This window comes from Rhipicephalus microplus, chromosome 5, assembly GCF_043290135.1.
Source record: "Rhipicephalus microplus isolate Deutch F79 chromosome 5, USDA_Rmic, whole genome shotgun sequence".
NCBI classification, from domain to species: Eukaryota; Metazoa; Arthropoda; class Arachnida; order Ixodida; family Ixodidae; genus Rhipicephalus; species Rhipicephalus microplus.
In genome coordinates, this window is record NC_134704.1 from 150,902,717 (window position 1) to 150,909,955 (window position 7,239).

Consider the following 7,239-nt stretch of genomic DNA (forward strand, 5'->3'; position numbering starts at 1 on the left):
GCAATTGTGAGAACGGCAAATGGGAGAACGATGCCCTTGCGTTCAGTAAAAACAGGAGATGGCGTAAACACCACCGTGGCGTCAGGTTGCGCCACACATGAAAGGCTTACAGGGACCGAAGCTTCCGGGGGCAAGGTGATGTCGTCGTCAGCGATGAGTTTGCAGAGGCGAGGAGACCGGTCGGGTGGTGGAAATTCATATGTTGGCACAAGGGACACTTCGGCACGGGAACAATCGATGATAGCTTCATGACCTGATAAGAAATCCCAACCGAGGATAAGGTCATGAGAGCAAGATGGCAGAACAAAAAACTGTACGACGTACAAAACATCTTGGATGACGACGCGCGCCGTACACAGAGCCGAGGGATGAATGCGTTGCGCGCTAGCCGTGGACAGCACCATGCCACAGAGAGATGTGGTCACTTTCTTCAGTTTCCGACAAAATTTGACGTCCATCACAGCAACGGTGGCCCCGGTATCAATTAACGCTAATGTGGCGACTCCCTCAACATCGACATCAACAACATTTTTCGGCGAAAACGGAGGCCTTGGGAATTGCGCACAAGGTGCAGTTCTTGCCTCCGGAACTGCACTGATTAGTTTCCCTCCTCAGGAGGTGGTCGACGACGCATAGGCGATGGCGACCGGCGACGAGGGGATGGGAAACGAGCAGTCGATGGGCGGCGATCCGAGTCTGAGTGCCTCTGTTCATATGCAGATGCGGTGGCCTGCTGCGGCGCGTAGGTAGGAGTTCCGAAGTATGCGTTTGCAGGTGTGGGGCGACGGCGGCAGAAGCGTGCAATGTGGCCAGCGATGCCACAGGCGAAGCAGATAGGACGATTGTCTTGAGTGCGCCACTCATTAGATCGATGGAAAAAGCGAGGTGAGGGCCTGTAAACTGGAGGCGAGGCCGGAGGAGGTGGAGCTGATAAGGCGACTGGATGCGGTGGGGGCCGCGCGACCACAGCTGCGTAGCTGAGAGGTGAAGGTGGTGCAGGTGGTGCGTAGCCGACAGCTGAGAGATTAGGCGCTACTGAAGTGCACGGGTAAGGGGCCTGCACTGTAGGGAGGACATCACAAATTTCCGTGCGTATGGCCTGCTGCAGTGTCGTAGGCAGGCTTGCGGTGGGCGCGTCGCTATGCGGCAGCAGGGAGAGCTGTCGGGCGACTTCCTCCCTGATGAAGTCTTTAATCTGGTTGGACAGACTTTCTTTGCAAACGTTGGCATTTGTGAGTGTGACGGCCGAGATCGAATCCGGCGGTAGGACACTCTGTCGGGCGATGGAACGCTGACGGCGCAATTCATCAAAGCTCTGGCAGAGGCTTACGAGGATTGCCACCGTGTTCGGGCTTTTCGCTAGCAACATCTGGAATGCGCCATCCTCGATGCCCTTGAGAATCTGCCGAATTTTTTCTTCTTCGGGCATAGATGGATTCACACGCTTGCAGATGTCGAGCACGTCCTCTATGTAACTAGTAAACGTCTCGCCAGGCTGCTGGGCTCGGTGGCGCAGGCGCTGGTCAGCGCGGAGCTTGCGGACCTCTGGTCGGCCGAACGCTTCAGTGACGAGTGTCTTAAAGGAAGACCAGTTGGCGATGGCGGTTTCGCGGTTCGTAAACCAAAGTTTAGCTACGTCTGCCAAGTAAAATATAACGTAGGCGAGCTTAGAGTCGTTGTCCCACTTGTTACTGGCGCTTACGCGTTCGTACAAGGAGAGCCAGTCCTCGACGTCTTGCTCGCCACTGCCGCTGAAGATTTGTGGGTCCCGTTGGCGAGTAGCGCCGGGGCAGGTAGACGGGACAGCCGGTGGTGCTGGCTGGGCTGGGATGGGCTGGTTGGCGACTGCGTCAGTCATGTTTTGCAGTGGTCTCTCGGGCAACTTGCGAGAGCGGAGCTCCAGGTCTGCTTGGGGATCTCAGCAGCCTCCACCAAATGTGATGACGTTTATTGAACCGGAGAAGTCGAAACGATGTCGCAACGAAAAATGGCCGTACGACAAGTCTGGCAAAAGGTGGCCCAGGTTCTCGTGCAATCAGAGCACGGGGTTTTTCCTTCTCTTTGGAAGGCGCATACACGTTAGTGCGTATGCTCCACTACAATATGGACAAGCACAGGAGAAAAAACTTTTGGGTGTAGCACACGCTTCTAAAGAAAATGCAGAGGCACTGACCACGTGCTCGTCCTAAATCGGTTAATAGCAAGGAATGTGCGAGCAAGTGAAGAACTGGAAGCATGCCACGTATTAGCAGGGCTTATACAAATGATGGGCAATAGTTAACGCGTGATAAGAATAGACAAACGTTCGATATGAGACGTGAAGAACAAATATGTAACACGTGGCCTTATATGTGCAGTGCGGAGCGGGGTTGCTGGCGGGCTCGCTCGCTGGATTCCGTGCCGACCGGTTGTGCCATCGCGATTTCCGACGTCACCGTAGCTCTGGCCGACTGGGCTCGTCCTACGTCATCTCCTGACGCCGACCTCCGACGACAGTGTAGCTCTGACCGACTGGACTTGCTCTACGCCATCTCCTGACGCCGACAAGAGCTCTCGCAAGTGGTGCCCCGTCTTCGGACTCCTGTGACCGTGTTTCCATCTTTCCTATCTCTCCTATCCCCTCGATATGTCGTCGCTCTCTGGCTTACCTCATCTCTCTTTTTCTCTCTTTACACCTTTATTCATATCCTTTTAATCCCTCCTCACCCCCATCCCTTGTGAGCTACTGTTGAGGTGTCGCTCGCTTAAGCAGACAGTTACGGGGCTCACTTTTCTCTTCCTTTCTCTCTTAGAACCACTTTGTGTGTGGTTGCTGCTGCTTGCCGTGGTAATATCTGCCGAAAACAGTGGTGGGCTCGTGCCACGTTTCGGTGTTTCTTGTAGAAGAGTCATCTTTCGTAACTTCGCATATTTCTGTTGATGTCCACACGGCGCACTAGAAAAAAAAAAAATCTGCCTTCTGCCGCTCGGAGCCTTAGAGACCGGCTCGTGGTGGTGGTTAAAAGATGAGAAAAGGCACCTAATTTCTTCAACCCGGTCGGAAGCACGGCGCAGTGCTTAAAAAATTATTCGTCAGCGACAGGACTCGAACCTGCAATCTTCTGATCCGAAGTCAGACGCCTTATCCATTAGGCCACGCGGACCGGCACTCTGAGGCCGGCTGAGCATACATACGTGCGACGCGACACGAACACCCTCCTTTCTCGCGCTCCTTCCCTGTGTGCGCCGCTGGTCAAGCAGGTTTCGGGACAATAGGCACAATGGCGCGCGTTTTCTCCCAAAACATCCAGAGGAACATGACCAACATGACGTGTATGTTCGAGCAATCTCAGGAACTGCGGTGCACTGCTTGTTGAGAAGTGTCGAGGCTGGTACATGGAAGTTTGCCTACATGATGACTGCTAGGACGCGCTCGATCCACATGCGACAGTTCACATGCGATAATAATAATGCTAAATACATTGTTCCTTTATGACACGCGATACACATATTGAATCAATCAGATTGATTTGCCACATGAAGCAAAATTATTTGACATCCTGGGATCAAATGTGTGTGCCAAAGTTTGAATGAATTTTATAGTAGCACTTTTAATGAAACTTTACAAGATTGTCACCCGGGGTTCGGCAGATTTATGTAGATTTTCACTACATTCTAATTTCACAATATTTGCAGTGCCAATACAGATATCCTTGGCATGTCCTTATATGGACAGGCAGTCAACGTTATAAACGTAGAGAGTTATTACAGTTTAGCGTTAGCTTGATAGCGTAGGTTAAGGGATGGCGTTACCGCGCAGCAAACGTTCGTTGTGGGCAGCGTCTTATAGTTTAGCGGGATAGCGTTTACGTGCCCCAGCCAGGATGGTGGCGCCACCTATTAAATGATTAATAAGTTAAACAGTGAAAATGAAAATAAAACAAGAATGTTTGCCTAATGCCACCGTGCGAAGCATTGTTAGAAGTTTATTTTTGTTATAATAAAAGTAAATAAATATGAACCACGTACAAAACACGAAATCATCTACGTTGCCAATTTGTTTACATTGATCTTGTAGTTAGGCCTAGGCGCGTTCGAAATGGGAAGTTATCTCAAAAACTACGCCAACTTATCCGTAATACTGAGTCATCGAAGCTAACTGAAGGCAAGCGAAGCCACTTTGAAAAGTTGTTTGCAGCGAACAAGGTGAATCTTTCAACAACTACGCCAAAATCACTTCGAAGCGGGCGTCCGAGAGCGCCGCCATGTTTAAGTACACTACGTGCACCTACGCTACCTTAAATCTGAAAAATACCGCGCGTACGGTAAGCGGTACGTGTAACGTACGTGTCTGCGCATGCGCACTTCAATTTCGGTATCACGGTACGCCCGGTATCATACCAGTATGATACCGGTATCACGGTAAGCCCGGTATACCGGGCGTACTGTAATACCAAAATCGAAGTGCGCATGCGCAGATACGTACGTTACGCGTACCGCTTACCGTACGCGCGGTATTTTTCAGATTTAAGGTAGCGTAGGTGCACGTAGTGTACTTAAACATGGCGGTGCTCTCGGAATTGATTTTGGCGTAGTTGTTGAAAGATTCACCTTGTTCGCAGCAATCAACTGTTCAACGTGGCTTCGCTTGCCTTCAGTTAGCTTCGATTACTGAGTATTACGGATAAGTTGGCGTAGTTTTTGAGTTAGCTTCCCATTTCGAACGCGCCTAGGCCTAACTACAAGATCAATGTAAACAAATCGGCAACGTAGATGTTTTCGAATTTTGTACGTGGTTCATATTTATTTACTTTTATTGTCACAAAAATAAACTTCTAACAATGCTTCGCGCGGTGGCATAGGCAAAGATTCCTGTTTTCTTTTCATTTTCACTGTTTAACTTATTAACCACCTAATAGGTAGCGCCACCATCCCACTTGGGGACACGTAAACCACGTAAGCACTATTTCGCTAAACTATAAGACGCAGCCTAAAACGAACGTTTGCTGCACGGTAGCGCCATTCCCTTAACCTACACTATCACGCTAACGCTAAACTACAACTGTCTAATGTCCGGTCATACATCCAGTTCAGACGTCCGTAAAACAGGCACACGGGACATGGATTTTCACAGTACGTTTATTGGCTATCCGTGTTGAATATCCATACGGCCTGACATTTGTATTCATATAATGAACAGCCAGCGGATATCCGTGGTTACTTGGGCTCTTTCTTCGTCCTCCCTTTACTCCCCCCTCTATTTATATATCGTTGCACTTGAATACTCAGCAGTACCGCCAGCGTCCTTTGGTTTTGTTACGGTGATGCGCGCACGCACCGCCCCTACCAGCCGCCACTCTCGTCTGCGGGAGCAGCTGAGAAGTGCGCGCTTTGACCGCTAGGGTGGTCGTAGAAACTTCAGTGCTGGTTCCCTAGTAATTATTGTCCAGCTTTCGAAGAAAAGTGTCGAAATTAAACAAAGGGACAGTACAATTTCATTGGCAATCAACTTGTGGGAACAGTAACGCTACGTGACAAAGGTGATATTTTTTCAAAGCTGCAACGTACGATTACATGTACTGACACTAAAATTTTTAAGGCGAGATAGCTCGTGGGACACACAGATTTGTGTGGGCACACAAACGTGATCTAAAATCTGTCAACGGATAATATAGCCTAGAACATATTTAAAGTCAATTTCAAAGTACGCGTCACGGCACCGCAAACGAAACGTGCTTCTGGTTTTCTGGAAAAGAAACAACTGCCAGCTGCGTCACGAGTTTTTGTTGGCTGCCGCGATTCTTGCGAGAGCACTCTCCCAGCATACCTTTTCAACGAAAAGAGGATATTTTTTTCGAGGTAATATTGAAAACTGGGCAAGTTGGTAACAATTCATAGCTTGTCAAGGTAAACAGCGCAAAGTCAGAGTAAAGGAAGGGCACAAGACGAGCGCTTTCGTGGTGTCACGCATGTAAACAAGATCTCGGAGACCGCCTTCGTTGAAAAGAGCAGTCAACGGGGTACTCACATGCCGCGGTTTTTTGCGCTGACACGCAGAAGGAATGAACTCTTTACTCCCTTCGTGGTACCCATGTAGCCAGCTACGTTTACACGACAACAACGATGAGTCCCGTCTCAAGTGCGAAACAGACAGTGCCATTTTGCGCGCGATGCGGCATGGTGGTGCGGCAGCCAGAATGGTGAAGTTTCATATCCCGTGCTTCTACTTCTGTCTCCGAGGAGAAGATATGACTCATTGAAGGGGAACTGAGGTACTAATCAAGGGTCTTCCAAAAACTATAGGACATAAAGTTGGTCTACTACAACGCGGGCTCTTTCGTTTTCGTAGGTGATGAGATGATTACTGCTGACAAAGATGAAACACCTGCAGTCATTTTGACCAAGCCACACAGTGCGATGAAGCTGTGTCGATGTTCGCACTTAGCCTTGACTTTTGAAGGTCGTTCGAATTAACTCGAATTTTCGAACCACCCTAAAAGCTGTCTGTTACAATTACAGACACGGCAATCAACCATCGCTACATAATCATTGTGTGATGTTTTATGTAAAGAAAAAATCTTGTATGGGATGTTCAGAAAATATCTGCCTATAGTACTTAGTTTTAACAGTTTTATTTTCTTTAGAGTCGTTGAATATTTTAAAGTTTAAAACGATAGCGAGAGATCGTTGCAGGGAGTCAGGATCTCTCCAATGCTATTCACCGCCTGTTTACAGGAAGTTTTTAGGGCCCTAGATTGGCCAGAGTTAAGGATAAGAGGTAATGGAGATTATTATTAGTAACCGGTGATTCGCTGATGACATATGCGTTGATGAGTAACTCATGGGACGAATTACAGCTCATGATTACTGAACTGGACACGGAAAGCAGGTCTGAAAATCAGTAAGCATAAAACCAAAGTAAAGTGCAATAGTCAGGTATAGCGTGGCAGCAGAAAGCACAAAGCCGGGTTGATTGGCGGATCATGGGAGAGGCCTTTGCCCTGTAGGGGACGTAGTCCGGCTGATGATGGTGATGACAATAGCTTATTTTTAATGCAACATCGACTTTGCTATGGCACAGCAATGTTTTTTTTTGTTTGAGTTACCTTGGCAGCAAAGGGGGAAAAAGAGAACAAATTTAGAGAAAGGCAGATAGGTCAACCAGAATTGTAGCGCCCGTTTGCTACCCTGATCCGAGGGTAGGAGGAATGGAGGGAAAAAAGAGGAGAAGGAAAGCGCAGAGAAAAAGCAGACCAACGA

General features: G+C 48.7%; 1 non-coding gene across 1 annotated transcript; it reads right to left on the reverse strand.

Annotated features, from left to right (window-relative positions):
• Window positions 1–3,070: 3,070 nt before the first annotated feature.
• TRNAR-UCG (transfer RNA arginine (anticodon UCG)) lies at window positions 3,071–3,143 on the reverse strand. The gene has a single exon. It is a non-coding gene; the product is annotated as a tRNA-Arg (tRNA).
• Window positions 3,144–7,239: the final 4,096 nt, after the last annotated feature.